Here is a 25,133-nt window from a genome sequence, read left to right as displayed (position 1 = left end):
TTATATGCGATAATACACACTGCACTTTATTGATTGTGGTCAATTTTTTCACATGCACATAAATTTTACCCACACGTTTGGAACTTTTTACCATTCCTATATACAAAAAATTTTTTTATTTTGTATTTTACACTTATATATGTTTGTGCACATCATAGTGGACCTAGTCGAACAGCGCCATTCACCCCAATTTAGTACTCTATCCCGTACTCTTGCTACCTTCAGGCGATCCCTGAAAACTCATCTCTTTAGGAAAGCCTATCACGTTTTCAACTAATCTCCTACCACTTCCACCAGCTCATTCCTCACAGTTACAACCTTTTGTACCACCTGCCCCACCCTATTAGATTGTAAGCTCTTCTGAGCAGGGCCTTCTTAATCCTCTTGTATTTTATTGTATTATAACTGCATTGTCTCCCTTTTATATTGTAAAGCGTTGCGTAAACTGTTGGCGCTATATAAATCCTGTATAATAATAATAATAATAATAATAATTGTATCTGCTCACCCTACTCCTGTTGGTTGGTTATCTGGGAACCCCTACTTGTGATGCAGGAGAACAATTTCCAACACATCCATTGCAAGTTCCTATAAGTGTATGTGCCAATGTGACAGCGGGAGGGGGCTCCAACATCCATTTCTCTTGAGCACTAGTCATGAGCCAAATACAACTGGGTTCAGTCTATGAAGTTTGGGAATCCAGCACTGGGTCGCCAGGCTGATGGGAGGCGGGCTCAGCAGGCTTCGGTTCTCAGAGAGGTGGAGCCAGCTGTCAATCAGGCTGCTGGGAGGATCCCAACAATATGGTCAGTATCCTTCCAGAGAAAGTGCATTCTTGTGACATAGAAGAGCAGTATATTCAAAAAGTTTTGGCCATATTTCTTTTTTCCTTTTGTCTATCAGTGGTGGGGATGGTTGGTGTTGCTTGAGTCTGTCATGTCATAGATAAAGGCTGAATTATTACCTGCACTCCCTTGCTTCCTAAAAATGTGAACAGCTTGTTCCTAGCTAGCACTCAACATGGACATCTTCCAGTTACAGGTCTGTAAAAGTTCTTGTTCAATTAAAGTGGCTTCTTGGACTAAACAGGTGAAGTGGAGCAAATATGGACTTGCAATTCACAATACAAATAGATTCCACCCATATAATTCAGTTTATCTCTCCTCATGGCCTTTTTTAAGTAGTTTGACTTAAATGGCCTAACAAAATCTTCTTTCTGGTTGGGAGTATCCCGTAAACTTTTTTTCTTTTCTTTTTTTGACCACTTTAGCCCCGGAAGATTTGGCTGCTCAATGACCAGGACATTTTTTACGATACGGCACTGCATCGCTTTAACTGACAATTGCGCGGTCATGCGATCCTTTACCCAAACAAAATTGACGTCCATATTTCCCCACAAATAGAGCTTTCTTTTGGTGGTATTTGATCATCTCTGCGGTTTTTATTTTTTGCGCTATAAACAAAAAAAGAGCGACAATTTAAAAAAAAAAACACAATATTTTGTACATTTTGCTATAATAAATATCCACATTTTTTTTTAAAAAAGCAAATTTTTTCTTCAGTTTAGGCTGATATGTATTCTTCTACATAATATTGGTAATAAAAATCGCAATAAGCGTATATTGATTGGTTTGTGCAAAAGTTATAGCATCTACAAAATAGGGGAAAAATTTATGGCATTTTATTTATTTTATTTATTTCAGGTACTTATATAGCACCGTCAATTTACGCAGAGCTTTACATATACATTGTACATTCACATCAGTTCCTACCCTCAAGGAGCTTACAACCTAAGGTCCCTAACACATTTTTATTATTTTTTTTACTAGTAATGGCGGTGATCAATTTTTATCGGGACTGCGACATTATGGCGGACAGATCGGACACTTTTGACACAGTTTTGGGACCATTGACAATTATACAGTGATCAGTGCTATAAAAATGCATTGATTACTGTGTAAATGTCACTGGCAGGGAAGGGGTTAACATTAGGGGGCAATCAAGGGGTTAACTGTGTTCCCTAGGTGTGTGTTCTAACTGTAGGGGGATGGGAGTGACTGGAGGAAATGACAGATCGTTGTTCCTAGCTAGTAGGAACTCACAATCTGTCTCTCCTCTCCTCACATCCCTGTTCTGGCTCTCGTGCCCATGATCGTATTTGTGGCAGGCAGTCATTATGAATGCCGGCCACGTGCATCGGCACCCCCGCAGTGCAGCGGGCGCACGCGCACACCTGCTACCCTGCTTACAGGGACCGACGTACAGCTACGACAGTTCGCGGGATTGTGCCGACCTTCCGCAGCATAATGATGGCAGCTGGACGGCAAGTGGTTAATGATGTTTATTGGTTTTCAATTATGCAATATTTCTACAAATGAAACAAAGCATAGTATTATAATAGTACATCTGTTCATATAATGCATATATCTCAGCTTTGATCATACAAGTATACCAAAGAAAATAGTTACAATCTTGCTTTTGACATGTGTGGTCAGTCAAAGTGTCAGAATTAAAGTGGTTGTAAAGGCAAATACAAATACCCCCCCAAATACTTACCAGAGTCTTACCAGAGGCTTTCTCGGCTCTCTCTGTCCTCATTGGTTCAGACACAACATTGCCATTGGTTCCTGCTGGTGTCAGCCACAGCCAGTGAAGAGGGATTGGGGGCAGGGCTGAGTACTGCTCTGTGTGTCTTATGAGCGGCATGAAATAGGAGCACTCTGTGGGAGAGAGAAGCCAGGAGCTCCGGCGGGGTACCCAAGAAGAGGAGGATCGGGGTTGCTCTCTGCAAGACCATTGCACAAAGCAGGTAAGTGTAGCATGCTTGTTGTTTTAAAGAAGAAAAAAAAAAACAAGACTTTACAATCACTTTAAAGTATAACTAAAGGCAAAAAAAAAATTTGTTTTAGATAGAGTGGAGAGAGATTCGAAGTCCTGCCAGGTTTTTATTACTGTCCGGGCCCCCCCCCCCCCCCCCCCCGTTAGAGAGATTCACCCTTTCTATTTGTCCTGTTTAACATTATCACACTATATATTATATTTATAGTGAAAGTGAAAGAAAATCCCAATATGTGTGTTATCACCAGAAAGAGAGGAGAAATCTTCCATTGGGGACTTTAGTTCTAATTTAGGAGAAAAGTAGTGATGGTTATATCCTGTTTTTCAAGTGACCCATCCGTGGAATGTTACAAACAAACCAGAAATTTTTTTCCCCCAAATGGGACTTTTAGTGGGACTTTGAAAATAACATGTCCTGTCTCCACCTCTGATGAAGGAGATGTGTTATCTCTGAAATGTGCCGGGTGACAGAAGACACTGTACATCACATATGGTATGGAGAACAGTCAATGTCTTAATGCATGTCGTATATTTTGTGTACACCTTTTTATGAAATTTTGTATTAATAAATGACATTTTTTATTCTTTAAAAATTGATCTCAATACATGTTAGTTCTACTTTAAGTACGTATATAACAAGGATATGAGGAAGTTCTAAATGCAGACTCATGATATTACTTGGTATAAAAACCAATCATCCCATTTATTATATAACATTGTTAGACTCATGAATACTGTAGAAAAAACTTTTTCCATAAGCATGAACAGCCCATTTGGTAGGAATAGGTCGATTGGCCAACATGGTAAGGCCAGCTTAAGGGACTAACCCATTGTACAGCACTGAATACAGTATGTAAAAGCTTTTCACAATGATACACAAGGGATAGGATCTAATAATAGGTGTATGGGCATTGTTAATGTTATTGGTTGGACTGCTATTTCTGGTAAAGTTCATATCTATTGCTAAAACAATATAACAGTCTTATAGACTTCAACAGATCATGAATAATATATCACAAAATGTATAATGTAAAAATCAAAATCAAGCAGTGTCAACATAAGGATTTTTTATTTGTACAAAAATGGCCAAAAATACCATGGCAAATATGGTTAAAAACCTCAGAACTACCACATACATTGTAGATAATCACGTATGGTCATCATATCCAAACATTGTAAATCAAACTCATATAATGGTGCATATAGCACAGGCTTAATTTACCAACATATATAATACAAAACAGTAGCTCTGACACTTTAATATGCTATAAAAACAGTGTATATTCGCTGGACTTGTCCTACAATAAAGGTACAAGTTGGAGTTTAGCCACAAACCCCGAGTTATTTGAGCCTATGTCTCATCCTTGACAGCAAATTATCCTCAAAGTGGATTGTAAACTTCAATTTTCTGCATCTTTGTCCAAGGTAATGTAGCAGAAAGTCAACATAGCTGTTTCCTAGACATGGTGGGATATCAGCGATACAGCCTGGAGTCACAAATTCCTCTTAGAATTTCATGAAGAAGAGATGCGACACAGCCTCTTTCCCGCAGCAAAACAGCAGAAGTCATGATTAGTATTTGAGAAACTATTCAAGTCATTTGAGCAGTCTCCCTGCCTGCTGTGAGGCTTATGAACTTCCAGTCTTACAGATGGTCCACTATCCTGGCTGGGTTGGCTTAGGATAAATGTTATTTATTTACGCTGTTACATCTTCAAAAGCTTTAGTCCAAAGCTTACTGGGCTGTTGTGCCGCTCGTTAAGTCCATTGTTGAGACAAGCTTACAGGAAAAGCTATCATTCGCCGTTCTGAGCTTCTTAGAGGGAGTGAAAGTAAAGCCCTAGCTAAAAGAAAGTTACAGCTTCATTGTGCTGAAATAATGTCACAGGTTTCTTTTTCACTGCACAGTTACCATGTTAACAATAATAAAGTCAACTTATAACTTTATACACAAGGTGTTCTGTTAATCTACTCATAGAAAGCATCAGCCCAGCAAGAGAGCTGTACCTAAAGGATGGTATTGGAACCAAATAAGAGTGGCAAAAGAGATAGTAAAACTGGTAGCAAGTGTGAAACCACAACGAGGATCAAAATCCAAGTAGTAAGTTATACACGAAAAAATGCTGCTTTGAAGACATTTGGACAAAATACCTTGGAAGGAGTTGGAAACCTGTGACGCTAAGACATGTATGTGACCAAGGATACAAGGCTGGGCGAATGTTCTCTAGTGCTGGATGTTAAGCAACAGATGGTATACAATGTATTTTAGTGTTGTTAATCTTTTTTTTTTTTAAATAAAAGATGTCTGCACAAAGAGCTATTGTCTCCGCTCTTCTTTGCTGCATGCAGGTTATGTAGAAGAAGAGTAGTGCATATCCAACCTCCTTGGGGCACCTGTGTGGCCAAAGGAGTATATTAACCACTATATTAACCACTGCTTTGACTGACCATCTTATTAATTTAACTGGTCAAAAATAGCAGGTGAAATTATCACCATCTGGGTGTCCGTAGGAAAGTAACAACGTTGTTAGGAGGAACCTGAGTTTGGACATCTCGCTTGATATTGACACTTTTACTAATGGGCTTTGTACTTTGTCATTTAAAATATGCACTTTATGAATTTTGCACTATGTGGATATGATTATGCACTTTATTGATCATTAGAGTACTTTATCTAATTTGCATCAATCAAGTTTATAAATTGCATTGTGCGTTTTATTTTATTATTGGTGTTTGTTTTTAATATTATGTTTTTCAAAATCTAAGGAGTGCCTGGGTCTTCCCTTCCCCCCACTCTGCTAGGAAGGTTGGAAAGAACTGTGTGACAACTCCTAATGATAATCAGACACAGAACCAGGTGGAGTAGTAAATTTTAAGGTGGAGATGAAGTCAACTTCATGACAGAGGGCAGCACAAAACAGTCAAGTAGAGTGAAAATGAACTAAGTGGGATGTTGGGGCAGTTGTTAGATAGAAGTATGCAAACTAAGCAGAAGGTCAGACCAAATGACCCATGGACAGGCAAGCAAATTCAAGCAGAGCCAAATTATACACAAGGCAACTTAGGCAGGAGCCTGGGGTCCAGATGTCCAGGTAAAATCTTTAAGTTCCTGCATTAAACCAGATGGATAGCTCAAGTAGCCTAAGCTGTGCACCTGCCTGCAGTGTTAATTTTGGCAGCAAATTTCAATTTAGTTTTAGTCTTATGCCCCGTACACACGGTCGGACTTTGTTCGGACATTCCGACAACAAAATCCTAGGATTTTTTCCGACGGATGTTGGCTTAAACTTGTTTTGTCTACACACGGTCGCACAAAGTTGTCGGAAAATCCGATCGTTCTAAACGCGGTGACGTAAAACACGTACGTCGGGACTATAAACGGGGCAGTGGCCAATAGCTTTCATCTCTTTATTTATTCTGAGCATGCGTGGCACTTTGTCCGTCGGATTTGTGTACACACGATCGGAATTTCCGACAACGGATTTTTGTCGGATTTTGTTGTCTCCTGCTCTCCAACTTTGTGTGTCGGAAAATCCGATGGAAAATGTCCGATGGAGCCCACACACGGTCGGAAAATCCGACCGTGTGTACGGGGCATTAGTCTTAGGAACAAAATGGCATTTTAGTTTTAGTCCCATTTTAGTCTTCTGCAATTATTTTAGTTTTAGTCGTATTTAGTCGACTAAATCTCCAGTACATTTTAATTGATTAAAATGTCCTACATTTTAATCGACTAAAAGTCATTTTAGTTGTCTAAAATCTAATGGGCGTAATTCAATTGTAATGCATTAGTTAACAATTCTCTACAATTTGCAAACTCATTATATACTGCTGGAGTGAAAAATCTAATATGTTATTTATTAATACATTGAGGTATGAACATGCACTACAGACCAGTGTTAATTTTGAAGTCAAATTTCAATTCAGTTTTAGTCTTGACTAAAATGGCATTTTAGTTTTAGCCCCATTTTAGTCTTTTGACTAAAATGCCATTTAGTTTTAGTCGTATTATAGTTATCTCAGTTGTTTTAGTTTCAGTCGTATTTTAGTCGACGAAATTAACACTGCCTGCCTGTCATGTCACAAAGGCGGATATAGGCAGATAGAGTGGGGTCATGTCAATAGGCAATGCAAATAGGGTGGCTTCTTTATGCCTATTGCAATCCATGTCAGTTTAAGGGATGAGGTTCAGAACTGCTACCTGTCTATGGCTCCATTTTGCCCTAATCCATCTTTGAATCCAAGGATAGGTTGAGTTGATGCAGAGTATTGCTCAGGATATTTAGACTATAAAGGCTCATTGGATTTGAGAAGAACCTTTTCTCATTCACTGATGCAGGCTGAATCTCTGCCTAGCCAGCATGAAGTTGTTGACATTCCACATATAGTAAAAGATTTCTACTTGCCTACCAAAGCAATCCATGGTCATCTCTGTTGCTGTACCTGGACATTTGGTTCATTTTTGTTAGTGAAAACATACTGTGTACTTATAGTTTACCCACTCTTGGTCTGTACATTTAGAATCAAACTTCTAGCATTAGTTTGCTCTACTCTATTATCGATTCTAGGTGTACTGAAACAAAGTGCAAAAACTGTCACTATCTGCCTCTTTACCCTCAGTCTCAGTGTGCCTTGTGTGACTTTGATGTCTTGTTTGTTACTAAGGTTAGTTAGCAGGAAATATAAATCTGGCTCTGCTACCTACACAGTATGGTCACAGGACATCTGATGGCAAGCTTGTGTGCAGTTCTGCATTTATCCAGCAGTGGGCATATGTGGAGAGCAAGCTTGTTGGAGCAATATCGATCCGTATGTCTTTATTAACCGAAAACCAACCAGTGAGGAGTCAATGCTACAAAAAGTAAGACGGAGTTATAACCCCTGTTGGTTTCCCTTTTTGCCATCTGTGTCCCTTTGGGAAGATATCCTTTCAGTTCCTGTCCCAAATCCGAAAAAGGAAGTGAGAGGAAATCCCATAAAAGTGAGGTAATCCCTGGTTTTCACCAGTCATCAGAACTAGTGTCCCTTTGGAAGCTTTCCTTCTATTACTGTTCAATCCAACATTTGGGATTTCATAAAAATGGGTCTGTGTAGCAAAAAGGATTTTATCAGGGAATATACAAAACTGGTAACTGAAGAAGAGAGAGTTTTTTTGAAGTTCTCACGTGGACTGGTCATGTAATGTCCATAGTCATGTGATGAAATATGTAAACCTCTTTCTATTGCCACATATGAATTGGGTCACATTTTTTTCTTTATTTAACCACTTGCCGCCCGCCATATAGCAGAATGACATCGGCAAAGTGGTTTCAATATCCTGACTGGACGTCATATGACGTCCTCAGGATATTGAGCCGCTGCGCGCCCCCGGGGGCGCACATCGCGGCGATCGTTGTTGCGGGGTGTCAGTGTGACACCCCGCAACACCGATCTAGGTAAAGAGTCTCTGACGGAGACTCTTTACCACGTGATCAGCCGTGTCCAATCACGGCTGATCACGATGTAAATAGGAAGAGCCGGTGATCGGCTTTTCCACACTCGCGTCTGACAGACGCGAGTAGAGGAGAGCCGATCGGCTGCTCTCCTGACAGGGGGGGTCTGTGCTGATTGTTTATCAGCACAGCTCCCCCACGGATCCTACCCAGGACCACCAGGAAAGCCTCCCAGGAACACCAGGGAAGCCGCCCAGGACCACCAGGGAAACCAGCCACACTGGACCACAAGGTATGCCCCGTAGACCCCCAGGGAAATACTGATCTGTGCAAAGGCAGCTGCCAATCAATGCCCAGGCAGCTGCCAATCAGTGCCCACTCCCATGCCTACCACTGCCAGTGCCACCAGGGATGCCCATCAGTGCCGTGTATCAGTGCCCATCAGTGCCATGTATCAGTGCCCATCAGTGCCGCCTATCAGTGCCCAGCAGTGCCACCCATAAGAACCCATCTGTGCAGCCTTTCAGTGCCCATAGGTGTTGCCTAACAGTGCCCATCAGTGCCCACCAGTGCCACCCAGTGCCACCCATAAGTGCCCATTAGTGCCGCCTATCAATGCCCATCAGTGCTGCATATCAGTGCCACCCATCAGTGCCGCCTACCAGTGCCCATCGTCAGTGCCCGTCAGTGCTCGCTCATTGGTGCCACCTCATCGCTGCCGCCTTATCAGTGCCCGTCAGTGCCCAGAAGGAGAAAACTTACTTATTTACAAAATTTTTAAACAAAAACAAAAGCAAAACTTTTATTTTTTTCAGAATTTTCGGTCTTTTTTTATCTGTTTCGCAAAAAATAAAAACCGCAGAGGTGATCAAATACCACCAAAAGAAAGCTCTATTTGTGGGAACAAAATGATAAAAATTTAGTGTGGGTACAGTGTTGGATGACCGCGCAATTGTCATTCAAACTGCGACAGCACTGAAAGCTGAAAATTGGTCTGGGCAGGAAGGTGTCTAAGTGCCCTGTATTGAAGTGGTTAAACTTTGCTATAAAAAGCCATTTTTATGAAGGATGTGGGCCTATTAGTATGTCTTCCCAATACTTTTATATTATTGGCCTCTAGAAGGATCAGTCAGCTCCGAGCGCGTAGCCTTTCATCACTGCAGCCCTGATTGACAAGATTCCAGCCCTGCCTAGGTCCAATCAGACGCCGGTGACATCACTTCCTGTTCCACGGCCCATGCTGGTCTGTGTGGAGCTGCTTGGTTCCTTTGCTCCTGGAGAAACACTGTCATCTATTCCAGCCAGCTGCTCAATCCTTTCCAGTTATCCGGAACAGCAGTGGGACCTGCAGAGCCATGTGCAATGCCAGGACTGCACTTTACATTGACAAGCATGCATCTTCTATCATCTTGTGTTTTTAATCTTATCCTATCAAAGTCAACATTTTAATACTACACTCAGGTCGGCGCCTCCCCTCCCTGTTTTTTCCTTACAAACCTGACATGTGTTCTAATCCCTCTCTACTTTACCCAAAAACTGAAAGAAAATGTTTTGCCTTTTGTTAAGACACAGAATCAGGACACATGTCCACCAATCAAACTTTGCAGCAGATCAGCTTGGTCTCCAATTTTTTCAAACCTCCTATAGTCCTGAAATCATTCAAGATAGTTTTTACATTCTGATTTTTCAATGTAAAAACAAAAAATTAAGACTGACATAAAAGTTTTTGTGCGACCTTGTCCCACAGGACGCGAAGGAGCATCTCCATTTCCTTCATGCCCCATATCAGAATGGATCAGTGAACTTTTTAATTGCGGTTTTAATGAGCCTTCCAATTTCTAGACATTCAATAAGGTAATAACTCTTCCTTTTCTCGTAATGGGTGAATTTCCAAGAAAATAGTAAGGAAAGAAAAAAGACAAGTTGTAAAAAAAAAATGTTCAGGTCTCACATGACATGGAAATATGTTTATAGTAGGAGAATAGTTACTGTGTTTGCAGTTTAATGGCGGGCACATATATGAGCCAGAATGAGCTCTAGCAATACAAGCAAGGGTCATTAAACAGAACAATCTTTTTCCGTGCATACGGTTTATAGTGGTGGAAGCCACGTTGTATTACATTGATGGAGACACGGTTACTTACTTAGGAAAACATCTCTGCAGCAGATCAGGTTTTGTAGAAGGTCAAATGAGCCTTGCCTGTACTTGTGATTAATTAATGTCTTATGGAAGGAATACAGATCTACTAACCATATTGCTTTCTTTAAGAGACATTTCCGTGACAGCCCCTGAGTGTAAAAACATGTTCTGCTTTACAGGTCAACATCCGTCCAATAACACCAGAGCAGAGGGCCGTCTCCTTTTTTACTAGAGATAATTTGTTCAGTTTGATGACGAGGATTGAGCTAAAGACTAAAATTAGTGCTGCATTCAAAGCTATAAATTTAAAACCCAATTATATTGATGGGCCTGTTAAGACTGATTATAAATCGTGGGGCTTTATGGAAGATTACACTCCAGTCAAAATTGAAAATTGTATTTGACATGTTGACATGCATATGGATACATGTCCTGCTCCAGACTGCTCAACTGATTTAAAATCACTTTGCTGGCAGTATTCCGGCATACTGGGAACACCAATTGCTGATACATTGTACTGTGCCCTTTGAAGGCTTAATGTTTTCTCTCGGAAAGAGAAAAAGAGGAAAGAATCATGTGAAAAGAGACTGTAGTCTCACTAAAAGAAAAATATTTCCCTTTAGTTATACTTTAATTTTCTCTTGACTCTATTGCATTTTGCCAAAAATTGCAAAGTTTTAACTTAAAGGAGAAGTGCGGGTTTAAAAAAAACAAACAATCATACTCAACTAGATGGCTGCAGCATCAATCCGATACTGCAGCTGTCCTTCACCAGTTCTACACTGAGAACTGAGTGATCAAAGACCACTGATTGCTCAGTTCTTGGGTTCACTCTGAGCACTGTCAGTCACTGTGCTCTGCCCCTTCAGTGCTCACTGGAGCTCTGGACTGTGGAGGGGGCTGGAGCACCATGCTGTGAGGCTGAGCCAGCTCCCAGTCAGACATCTGGATGGATCCTTACATTATAAGATTTCTGTGCAAAGTGTCCCAGTGAAACCGTGAGAAAGGGATTTGTAAAGGTGAATGATTGCCCTCTTGGTGGGTGAGGATCTAATGTTTACATTTCAGGCAAAGGAAGACATATCCTCCTCCTAAAAGGTGTTCTTTGTCGGTCTTCTTCCTCAGTACCAGGGACAATGGGATCATTTTCTGAAGGAGAAACCCACAACCAATCAAAGGTTAATTATTCATCGTCACTCTCCTCTTCAGGGAGTGTGGGTGGGCAAGTTTACCAGGCCGTAGGCCTCAGCGTCAGGGACTGATCTCTAAGTCTCTAAGCAAGAGAGTGAGGGTACTCAAACAGCCTCTGATATTGACAGCAAATGGTTTCGATGCCAAGTCTTGAGAGGGCCGGTCTTCCCTTCAGGCCGAATCTGGTACACAGGGAGCCCAGGAAGTCGTTTTCAGACAATGTCGGTTGGGAATGTCATCGATCAGCCAACTTATGCGTCCCTGGCACTCCTAGATTGCACAACACTCGATCTCCAGGTTGTAAATCCTGAACCCTCACTTTGAGATCAAAGTTTTTCTTGTTCCTTTGTTCTCTGATGGTAGAAGCCTCCTTGGCTTTCTCATAAGCCACTTTTAGATTCTTCCGAAGTCTGTCAATATACCTGCTATAAGAGGCTTGCAAGGTATGATCTAGTGATGTTCCAAAAGCCAGATCCACAAGTAGATGAGCTTCTCTCCCGAACATTAACCTGTAGGGGGAGTATCCAGTAGAATAATTTTAGGTGCTTTTATAAACAGGAACTACTGCAGCAATATGATCCCCCCAATGCAGTTTCTTCTCTAATGGGAGGGTTCCTCACATGTTCAGCAGGGTACGGTTGAAATGTTCCGGTTGTGGATCCCCTTGAGGATGGTAAGGAGCAGTACAGGATTTCTACATGCTTAGGAGTTCACATAATCTTCTGATCAGTTTGGTCTCAAAATCCCGACCTCGATCCAAATGCAGACGTGGAGGCAACCCGTAATGTATGAACTTCTCCACTAGAGTCTGCCACTGTACTAGCTTGTTGATCCCTATGGGAAAAAGCTTGAGCATATCGGGTGAAATGATCTGTCACAACCAATTCTTCATAAAAATAACCACACAACCAATTCTTCGTCCACTCAGGTCAGGTTCCAGACACAACAAATCAATGCACGCCAACTCCATGGGTCCCTGGCTTTATGGCCCATTGGGGCTGCCCTGCCTGGTAAGGTCTTTCTCTGAATGCATCTGATGCAAGAGCGACAGTAGCTTCCACCTCCATTCTCATGGACGAACAGTAAAATTGATCCTTGACCAGCTTGAAAGTTCTATCTGGGCCTAAGTGACCATAATCATCATGAAGGGCGGTCAACACAAAACACAAGGTAAGTATAGTAGCAAGTCCTAGTTGCAATTTTGAAACACCCAATACGAGGACAATATGCGACCGGTCTAAACTATGTGGCATGTTCACCAATGCCAGGAGCATGGCAGACAAGATGGGTGAACTAGAGATACTGTTGTACAAGGAGGATTTGGATTTTGTGGGAATTTCAGAGACCTGGTTCAACAGCTCTCATGATTGGCTGGCAAACATTCAAGGGTATACCCTATACCGCAAGGATAGAGAGGATAAAAAAGGGGGAGGGGTATGCCTATATATCAAGAATAATGTACAAGCGAATGTGAGAGATGACATCACTGAGGGAGCTAGAGAGGAGGTGGAATCCTTATGGGTAGAGCTCCAAAGGGATGAAGCTAAGGGGAAAATAATACTGGGAGTATGCTATAGGCCCCCTAACCTGAAGGAGGAAGTGGAGACGGATCTCCTATCACAAATTGGATTAGCAGCAAGGATGGGAAGTGTTATCATAATGGGGGATTTTAATTATCCAGACATAGACTGGGCGGAGGGAACCGCGCATTCATTTAAGGCTCGCCAGTTCCTTAATGTCTTGCAGGACAATTTTATGGGTCAGATGGTAGACGCACCAACTAGAAATAAAACATTACTGGATCTACTGATTACCAACAATACAGACCTGATCACAGATGTGGAAATACGGGGCAATTTAGGTAACAGCGATCACAGGTCAATTAGTTTCAGTATAAATCACACAAATAGGAAACATAAAGGGAATACAAAGACACTGAATTTCAAAAGAGCCAACTTCCCTAAACTACAAACCTTGCTAAAAGGCATAAATTGGGATAAAATATTAGGAACAAAGAATACGGAGGAGAGATGGGTTTGCTTTAAGAGCATATTAAATAAGGGCATTAGCCAATGTATCCCATTGGGTAATAAATTTAAAAGAGCGAACAAAAATCCTGGATGGCTTAACTCCAATGTAAAAATGCATATAAAAGCAAAGGAGAAGGCCTTCAAAAAATACAAGGTTGAGGGATCATCCTCAGCATTCAGACTTTATAAAGAATGCAATAAGAAATGTAAGGGTGCAATTAGGACGGCTAAGAACATAGAACATGAAAGACACATAGCGGAGGAGAGCAAAAAAAATCCCAAGAAATTCTTTAAGTATGTAAACAGTAAAAAAGGGAGGACAGACCATATTGGCCCCATAAAGAAGAGGAAGGACATCTGGTTACAAAGGATGGGGAGATGGCAAAGGTATTGAATTTATTCTTCTCCTCAGTCTTCACGAGTGAATCAGGGGGCTTCAGTAACTAAAACTGCAGTGTTTATCCTCATGACACAACACAGGAAGCACCTCCATGGTTAACAGAGGACGGAATTAAAATTAGACTTGAGAAACTTAACATTAATAAATCACCGGGACCAGATGGCTTGCATCCGAGGGTACTTAGGGAACTCAGTCAGGTGATTGCCAGACCGTTGTTCCTAATTTTTACAGACAGTCTATTGACTGGAATGGTACCAGCTGATTGGAGAAAAGCCAATGTAGCACCAATATTTAAAAAGGGCCCAAAAAACATCCCTGGGAATTACAGACCAGTTAGCCTAACATCAATAGTATGTAAAATCTTGGAGGGGATGATAAGGGACTATATACAAGATTTTAGTAATAAGAACGATATCATTAGCAGTAATCAGCATGGATTCATGAAGAATCGTTCTTGCCAAACCAATCTATTAACCTAAGAGGAGGTGAGTTGCCATCTAGATAAAGGAAGGCCCGTAGATGTGGTGTATCTGGATTTTGCAAAAGCATTTGACACAGTTCCCCATAAACGTTTACTGTACAAAATAGGGTCCGTTGGCATGGACCATAGGGTGAGTACCTGGATTGAAAACTGGCTACAAGGGCGTGTTCAGAGGGTGGTGATAAATGGGGAGTACTCAGAATGGTCAGGGGTAAGTAGTGGGGTTCCCCAGGGTTCTGTGCTGGGACCAATCCTATTTAATTTGTTTATAAACGATCTGGAGGATGGGATAAACAGTTCAATCTCTGTATTTGCAGACGATACTAAGCTAAGCAGGGCAATAACTTCTCCGCAGGATGTGGAAACCTTGCAAAAAGACCTGAACAAATTAATGGGGTGGGCGACTACATGGCAAATGAGGTTCAATGTAGAAAAATGTAAAATAATGCATTTGGGTGGCAAAAATATGAATGCAATCTATACACTGGGGGGAGAACCTCTGGGGGAATCTAGGATGGAAAAGGACCTGGGGGTCCTTGTAGATGATAGGCTCAGCAATGGCATGCAATGCCAAGCTGCTGCTAATAAGGCAAACAGAATATTGGCATGTATTAAAAGGGGGATCAACTCCAGAGATAAAACGATAATTCTCCCGCTCTACAAGACTCTGGTCCGGCCGCACCTGGAGTATGCTGTCCAGTTCTGGGCACCAGTCCTAAGGAAGGATGTACTGGAAATGGAGCGAGTACAAAGAAGGGCAACAAAGCTAATAAAGGGTCTGGAGAATCTTAGTTATGAGGAAAGGTTGCGAGCACTGAACTTATTCTCTCTGGAGAAGAGACGCTTGAGAGGGGATATGATTTCAATTTACAAATACTGTACTGGTGACCCCACAATAGGGATAAAACTTTTTCGCAGAAGAGAGTTTAATAAGACTCAGGGCCACTCATTACAATTAGAAGAAAAGAGGTTTAACCTTAAACTACGTAGAGGGTTCTTTACTGTAAGAGCGGTAAGGATGTGGAATTCCCTTCCACAGGCGGTGGTCTCAGCGGGGAGCATTGATAGCTTCAAGAAACTATTAGATAATCACCTGAATGACCGCAACATACAGGGATATGTAAGGTAATACTGACACATAATCACACACATAGGTTGGACTTGATGGACGTGTGTCTTTTTTCAACCTCATCTACTATGTAAATACTATGTAAAAAACACAGACAATGTTTTTCAGGGAGGAACAGTTGATTCACACCTCCTGGTTCTTCAAAGGGACCTCTTCGATATATGACCCCATCTTCCAACTTCATTCGCTCCCACTCTCTATGGATTACTTTGGCCCCCTCGATTCACCAGTATCTGGGGGTCTTGGGCGGATAGCGATTTCCTTATCAGACGCCCCAATGGATCTTCCCGTTGATCCCGTCTCATATTCTCTTTTGTCAGCTGAGGCAATTCTTGGCTGAGTACTTGGGTCAAATCACAGTAATACTTCGGTACTCCCGCAGGAGTGACTCCTACGACTTCAGCCCCTATGGCCCCTCTGTGTTTATACTCTACTCCTTGACACGGTACTCCTTCGAGAGGTAAATGGACCCAACTCTTCTGTCCAGCCTTGTAAGAGTGAGGCCTTCGAGAAAGAGCGCCAGCGTCTCTGTTTCCCGCACCCGGTCAGTATTTCAAGCTGAACTGAAACTCTGACAGAGCTGCCAGCCACTGATGCCCAGTGGCGTCCAACTTTGAAGTGGACAATAGGTAAGTCAATGGGTTGTTATCAGTTTTCACCACAAAGGTAAACATGTACAGATAGTCATGTAGCTTATCTACCACAGCCCACTTGAGGGCCAAGAACTCCAATTTATGCACAGGATAGTTCTTCTCAAGGGGGTAAGGCTGCAACTCACATAGGCCACTGGGCGGAATTTCCCCTCTGACTCTTGATACAATACCCCTCCAAGGCCATCTCTGCTGGCATACACGTCTAATTCATATAGTTTAGATGGCTCAACGTAGGCCAACACCGGTGCTTCAACCAGGCTCTCCTACAGCCGTTCAAAAGACCTTTCACACTTCACTGTCCATTGTTCCTGGATAGACTCATGAGGATTCCTGAGGCCTCCCTTCTGGGTTCTCTGCTGATCTCCCTCCATTTGCTTTGGTGACAGCTCGTTCAACGGCCGGGCAATCTGTGAGAAGTTCTTCACACTCTTCTATAGTATGAGCAGAAACCCAAGAATGACCTCAACTCTCTGATGGTATTGGGGCGAGGCCAGGAAGTGACAGCCTCCAACTTTTGAAGGTCAGTGGCTATTCCCTTGGCTAACACCACATGCCCTAGGTACATGACTGAGGTCTGGTAGAACTGGCATTTCTCTAAAGACAGCTTCAACCCCTCGGCGTGTAGTTGCTGGAAAACTTTCTCCAACCAAGCTTCATGCTCCTCCAACGTTCTGCCGAACACAATTATATCATCAAGATAAACTAGCACTTCTACCAAGTTCATATCACCCACAGTGTTCTCCATCAGTCTCAGACAGGCCCTCTCCCCAGGCTGCAACACCTTCTCATGGGTATCCAAGCGCCACAATCTTCCCACCCCTTCAGCAGGTGCCTTCTTCTCTTGTAACACTCGCTGGAATGCTTGCCTCAACTGAGGATGAATCTTCCCTCCAAGGCCAGAGGAGTGAATAGTCTCCTCACAAGGTTGGTGTTGGTGCCTATCATTAAGGAATTTTGGCCTGCCCCAGGAGGACGGGGACAGACGTCAGCCAGCGTATCGAAAGTCTCTGGTTTTCCTGCCATGGCAGGATCAAAAGTTATCTTGATGGGTATGTATCCATCATATGGGCACTTCTGGGTCCCTATGCTCCAAATCTCTAACTCCTCAAGCTTGAACAAAGGGATATGCTTTAAGTGCTTGTGGTAAAAGTCTTGATACAGCAACATCACCTGAGCTCCAGTATCCAGTAGGGCTTGTGTATAGATGCCCTCTACTTGTACCGAGACTATGGGGGAGGGCCCCACTAAGTTCTTTGGTAGATTTCTCACAGGTGGCTCTATAGTTTGTGCCCTAACCAACCTCCTTGGAGGCGGTGGAGTTGGTCTAACTATTTGTTCAGTAAGGTGAGGCCATGCCCCTTTGTGACGTCACCGCCCGGGGCATGATGGGTCTGTGACGTCACAAGGGGCGTGGCCTCAGGATGACATAATCCGATTGCCACGCCCCATCGTTATTTAAGAAATGCAGGACATCGGCGCCGACAGATTAGCGCGATGCAGCATAGGAGGAGGGTCATTGGCGGCGGCAGAGGAAGAAGAACACTGGACAAAGAAGACAGAAGAAGAGCGGAAGATGAAGCAGGGGGAGAAGGAGAAGACCGGAGGAGAAAGATGCTGGAGAAGATGGAGGAAGACCAGAAGAAGAAGTGGAGAAGAAGAAGATTTTTAATAAAAGACTTGTCAAAAACTGTCTACTTTATTTTTTAACACTACACTACTTTTTTTTTTAGTGAATGGGTAGGGGTATAATGTACCCCATACTCATTCACAAATGAGGGGGGCGGGATCTGGGGGCCCCCTTGTTAAAGCCCCCCTGCCCGCAAACCCCAACAACCACTGGGCAAGGGTTGTCGGGAAGAGGCACTTGTCCCCATCAACATGGGGACAAGATGCTTTGGGGTGGGGGGCGCAGAGCCCCCCTGCCCCAAAGCACCCATCCCCCCATGTTTAGGGCATGCGGCCTGGTATGGTTCAGGAGGGGGGGCGCTCGTTTGTCCCCTCCCTTTCCTGATCTTTCGGGCAGCATGCTCAGATAAGGGTCTGGTATGGATTTTCGGGGACCCCCACGCCATTTTTATTATATTTTGGTGTGTGGGGGTCCCCTCCGAATCCATACTAGACCCAAGGGCCTGGTATGGACCTGGGGGGACCCCACACTGTTTTTTCTCTCGATTTTTTTTTTTTAGCTGGCAATTCTTTTTTTTTACATTCAGCGGGAAGCCCGCTGACAACGGATGAGTCATCGGTTGCTAAGGACGCGGCGGCCAGCTTCCCGGCCTCCTCCTTAGCAACCAGCACTGCAGAAACGCTCAAAAGCAACATGCATAGTTGTGCATCGAGCCTGACGCCTGCCCCAAGCAACCGTGGCCATCAAAGTGACTTCCCACGCGGATTGTGGCTCTTGTCTAGGTCGGCTAAGGCCAGCTGCAAATAGAATCCTGGACGAGCCCCCAAATTGAGCACGACCCCCTAAGGGGCTGCTTGGAATTACCTGCTCATCTGCACTGCCATGACCTGATGAACATTCCAACCCACCTGACACTATTGGTTCAGACATCTTTGCACCACCTTAAAGCAATAAGTCAGACAATTCTGTGCGTTTATGTTCTGATAATGTTTACTAGAACAGTTCACAGAAGATATTGTCACAAAGAGGAGGTAATAGATCTGCTGAGTTTTGGGCAACAGCACCAACTCAGCAAAGGAATTCCTCCGAATAACACAAACCAAATATTTGCATGTAAAACAGTCTAGTAAATATACACATTTACAGTGGTGTTCTGCCTGCACCTGAAAGGATAAACAAGTTAGATGGTTATACTGACAAAATTCTAAGGGGAAAACCTTGGCATGCCTATAAACCTTTAACCCTAATGAGAGGTCAGACTTAATGGCAATGGTATAAGAACAATTGACAGCAATGTCCCTGTTGCAGATCTGATGGTCTTCACTGGCATGTAGGAGCTCATTAATTGTATCCAATAAGGTGTAATAGCAAGCAATAAGATTTCTTGAAATGGTAGTAGCTAAAGATGTCTAAGCACAGTGTTCAAAATAAGTTCAGTAAAGTATTCCAAAGGTAAAGATGTCTGTGCAAAGTGTCCCAGTGAAACTGTGAGAAAGGGATTTGTATCTCACCACTGACCAGGCCGATTTTAGTCCCTCTGGACAGCAGCTCCTGTAGCGACACACGTGCAGCGGATCCGCCGTATCGATCTCCCGATGTGAAGCTCAGAACACAAGTTGGCGGGCGACCGAGGTGGTGCTGAATGGATGTCTGAAGAAAAGCAAGCAGTGCCAGACCCCTCTTGTCCAGGTTGGAATGTGATACACCGTGTGGTAGGCTGTGACCTCTCTCTCCTTGCACGGAGAGGTCCGTTCTGTATCAGACCCAGGAGGAGGAGAGCGCCGGGCAGGGAAGTGGCTTCTTATATAGTTCCTCCCAGCAATCTCACCGATGGTAGCAAATATCCTTGGGATATGTAGTCCAGGTACAGAATCATGTGAAGCAATTAACAGTCTGAGGAACTACTCATCCCACAATCACTTTAGCTTGGCTCACAAACATGATGTCAGTTGATAACACTAGGCACTAGAGGGACTTGTGATGCATAGAAATACCAGAGGAACACTGTACTTTATAATTGTAGTCCACATTGCTACATCTAATTTTCACAGGATCATCAAGAAAATTAAAAATTTTAATTTGCTCAACCCTAGCAGTATGTATTAGCACATTTCAACTCAAACGACATCCAATAGATTTTGTTCTATTTTAGAAAAATAGTACTGGTGCATATATCACCTCTGCGTGAACGTTAATTTCTCATCCAAACATCAGCCAAGCAGAATATTTTTGATTATCAAACAAAATGCATCTGAGCCACCCAGTAAAGGAGGAAACCTAAGTGAGACTGAGAAACACAAAATAAACCACAATTACAGACAGTGAAAACAACCAAATAGTATTATTTTTCTAACCAGCAAGCAGCTAAGCTAAAGTTGGAAATTCTGTTATGTTTCCCTTAGCCTGAGTGTTCAATAATTTACTGCACCTAGTTTTCAGAGAGCCTCTCATATGTGGGTGGTAGGGTCTTCTGCCAAGAGGCTGTGCTATTTAACGTTCTTTCTTTCTGCTGGATGCAACATTATCTGGGTTCAAACTTCAAGGGCATGTAGTGCTCACCCCCGAGAGGCCACAGGTTCCTCTCTCAGATTAGTGCAGTTCATCCAGGCACACAGCAACAGTCACTCTCTCTCTCTGGCTTAATGAACAGTCTAGGGTTTGCCTTTTTGATATTTATTGCTGAATAAACCTGGATGGGGCACAGATAGTTGTGGGATACTCCATGGAACAGTAACCAAAGGACACTCTTTGTCATTACTTCTCTAAATAGTGCCCTTAGTGGGAGCCAAGGGAACGGACAGCATTGAGACTCCAAAAGAAATGTCCCGAGCAAGGCAAACACTAGCACAGGTGCACAAGGGATAGCAGCAGTCACAATCACCAGGATCTTACACTCAGGTCTGTGATGCCTCCTTCCAATATCAGACAGACATTACAGTGAACTCCCCAGACCAGATCCTCATTGATATCCTTTGATTTGTTCCAAAAATTTTCAGCAAAGCAGACCCTCCAGATCTAGCATAGCTGGAACTTTGATGAGCACATGTAGAATCTCAACTGGGCTGCCAAGAAGGGCAGCAGTCCTTCAGGCTGGGAACTTCTCTCCTGGACAAGAACCAGGCTGCTCCTGACCCCAGAATATCTATGTGCTTTCCAGCCACCTCCCCAGGGATTGGCTGAGACCCCATAAATAGTCACACTTCATATTTGACCTGCTCCACTCCTATTTTCTGGAGCCTTCCAGAAGGCAGGGATAAGCAATCAAACCTGCAGCCCGTGAGACTCTTATCAGTCCAAGACTATCAGCAACTACTCCATTGAATACAGAGGAACCCAAAAAGAACTAAATGTACCTAGCATCCTAGCACCCAATTAGGAGGGTGCTACAGACAGGTTCAACTGGTGACCATGATGGAGTCATTCTTCTGAATGTAGTGTTAATGTAGGAGACAGGAAGTAACACACATAGGGTGTGTTTGGGGATCTCTCTCATACAAAAAAGTAAACAAAACAAAAAAAGTACCCACATTACTAGTAAGAGTAGAGCTGGCCACACATAGATTTCTAACAGATTCCTCCATCCATGCTACACAGCGCAAATGGACAAATCTCCTGCTGTGGCCAGTGTATTTTGACAGACAGCCTAGACAGCAGTCAAAATACCCGACCAATGGCTGCATCCTGACCACGGCTGCTGGAATCATTCAGGTGACAATTATTCACCTAGCTCCTTCATTTTTATTTAGTTGAAGAATGTGGGGAAGGAGATAGCCAACAGGGCCACCCACTGGTCGAATTATAAGGAACTGGACAAAATCAAACAGTGCATGGCCAGCTTAATAAGGAATTTCACCCATTTTAAAATAACGGCTAACTTTTAAAAATTAGGTACTTACCAGTTCAAGAAGTCCAACGCTGTCTCCCCACAACTGATTTTCACTGATTCTTCTCTTCTCACCTACACTGCTATCTTGATTTTTGGAGCCGACTTTGACTTCCTAATGAATCACAGTTGGCTCCCCACTGGACCTGTGCGGAGATCTCATATCACATTGAGACTGGTCCTGCAGCCTCCTGGAATGTGTGACTTGTCCTAGGAGGCTGTGGGCAGTGGTGGGACTAAGTAGTAGATGTCATTCTCGCCTAGGTGAGAAATGATTAAGTGCGAGTAGGTACCTGTCAAAAAAGGTACCCGCTAACCAAAAAAAAATACTCAAATGTATTAGGGTTGGGGGTAGGGAGGAGGATGAGTGGTACTTTTTGAGTAAATGTCCACTTTAAGGGGGACTGGTTCTCTACAACATAAAAAAACTGAAACCCTGGGCAGGTAGACTGTGTTCCATGTATGTATTCTAAAGATTCACTGGCTTTAATTGACGTTAATACAGTTCTCACACAAGTCAGAAAATATTAGGTCAGAGTGAATATAGATCTGTCATCAGCTTGTACTTAAGACAACATTTTGTGAATCAGCTCTGCATGGAGCCAGGATGTGTCAGTATACCCGGTGTAGGTTACACAGATCTATCCCATACAGATGTATGAGTCAGATGTTACATTATTGAACACACAGGCTTTGTCTAATAGGAGCTCCCTGGGTGACTTACCTGGTGCGTTCCCAACACTCTGCAAAGGAATGCTGATATGCAGTCATTTTCCAGACAATAGAGTGATTATTGTTAGATACAGGCTTTATCCTTCTCTAACAATACTTTGCATAAGTAACATAATGTAATGGAAAAATAAATCACAGCATATCGGTTCTGCATTCCAGCAGACGTATTCATCACTCTCTTTTGATTTTTGTGTTCAGGATTTTTTCTTGCATTGGAAAACTTACATTTCAATTTCAACAACATCTAGAGTAACAAAAAGAAAAATATTTTTGAATACTATTTTAAAGAGACCCTATCAACAACTTAAAAAATGCAGGTAAAAAGCACAGAACAATCATGTATTCCAAATGCCTACTTGCAGAATTTTTCCTTTCCAGAAACAATTTTTATTGACCTGCAATGTGCCCTTGAACTTGTTAGCAAATTTGAATACTCCAGGAAGATATAGCCCCATTCCTCTCTGCACATCATAACCATTTCCTCTTCTGGGAGTGTCTAATTACTGTCTGTGCTGGGGCAGCTCCTCTGCACCTCCCTTCACCTCCAGAGGAAGAGGAATGTATATATTTACTGTATATAGGAAATTTGTCCCTGAAGAGTTCTGAAGTCAAGTGGTCATCCCATAATCACCCCATTCCCATCCAAGTTTGTTTCCTGTCTCAAGTGTGCCTGTGGAAATTCGGTGTGCCTGGCTGTGCAGGGTGAGGGATCCCTATTCACCAGCGGCTCCTATATGGGGTGCGCTACAAGCTGTTACACCGCTCTTGGGTACCTACCCCCATCAGTCTCCTCCTTTTTTTGCCACCTTCCCCTCCCCCAGTCAGAATATTATTCTCTGGCCCATGTCCTACTCTCCGGACACCTGCCTCCCCATCAAAATGCTCCTCTCCCTTCCCTAACAAACTCAACAGCAGCCTCATAAATATGTATGGAAGATATTCTATTTCCAATCCTACTAGACCTTCTAATTTTGAAGTTACTTCACATACAGTACACTTAGGCCTCTCTAACCCATCTTTGTTTAACCCCCCTTGCCCAACTGCACCCTCCATTAAGGTCTTCCGGGATCTTGTTCTTCAAGATCTGGAAAAATTACCTAAGAAGAGAGTATACAGTGACCCTAAAATAAAAATTGGTCTTAAACAACTCTGTGCGCGTAAAGACCTCACTATTTGTCCTGCAGATAAGGGAGGTGGGATAGTCATTCTTGATAAGAGTGACTACCATTCAGAAATGACCAGAATCTTGAGTGATATTGAGACCTATTCACACCTATCAAAAAATCCCACATTAGATTTCAAGAAGGCACTTACTGATCTCATTGATACTGGATCTCATTTAGGCATTTTGGATAAAAAAGAGAAAAAACATTTATTACCAGTTCCCCCCCGCATCCCCATAATCTATTACTTGCCCAAGCTACATAAAAGCGTTACACAACCTCCCGGCCGCCCTATTATCAGCGGTATCGACTCCCGTATAGGGAGATATACCGACTTCCATCTTCAACCTATTGTTAAATCGATACCGTCGTATTTGAAAGACACCAAGGACACCATTGCCAGGTTGCACCACGTTGACTATAGTGAGGACTTACTATTAGTTACCGCTGATGTCACAGCCTTATACACATGTATACCTCATAATTTAGGCCTTGCAGCGGTTGAACTTTTCCTATCCAGGAACAAGACAATCCCAAGAACTCAACAAAGATTCATTATGGACCTTTTATGTTTTGCTACTAAGCATAACTATTTTTGGTACAATAATGACTTTTACCTTCAAGAAAAGGGTGTGGCAATTGGGGATAAATTTGCCCCCAGTTTGGCCAATATTTTTATGGCCCGTTGGGAGGAGTATGTCGTCTATGCCCTAGACCCACCGGAGATGGTCCTCTGGGCGAGGTATATAGACGACATCCTCCTCCTATGGAGAGGTAGCACTGATTCCCTGGATGCCTTTATGGCTACTTTAAATGATAATTACTTAGGGATCAAGTTGACATATGAAGCCAGTCCATCCAGTATCTATTTTCTGAATCTGGAAACAGATTCAGAAAATAGATACTGTCTATCAATAACCAATTGGAGACTAAAACCTTCTTCAAAGCTACCGACCGGAATGGGTACATTCCGGTCGATAGCTGTCACCATGCAGATTAGATGCAATTGTACAAATCTTCCTGACTTTTTCTATCAAGCAGAAATCCTCAAATCTAGATTCAGGGATAAAGGATACAATTTCTCACATATAGATGAAGAGATTAACAAAATCTCTATGTTAGATAGGAATCTCTTAATATCTGAACAACCAAAACATGTACAGGATACAAAATATAGATGGTCTTTTCTCACCAACTTCTCCGTACAACATAAACAGATGAAGGATATTATTTATAGACATTGGAAGGTCCTTAAAAATGATCAAATAGTAGGTCCTATACTTCCAGACCAAGCTGGAGTGATTTATAGAGGTGCTCTTCCATTAAGTGGACAAATTGCTTCTAATGTAATAGATCCCCCTATCATCTCTTCGTTTTTTCATAATATGAAGGGATTCTTCCCATGCCGGAAATGTAATGTGTGTTTGCACAATA

This window comes from Aquarana catesbeiana, linkage group LG01 (assembly GCF_042186555.1).
Source record: "Aquarana catesbeiana isolate 2022-GZ linkage group LG01, ASM4218655v1, whole genome shotgun sequence".
NCBI classification, from domain to species: domain Eukaryota; kingdom Metazoa; phylum Chordata; class Amphibia; order Anura; family Ranidae; genus Aquarana; species Aquarana catesbeiana.
This window is presented reverse-complemented; position numbering follows the sequence as displayed.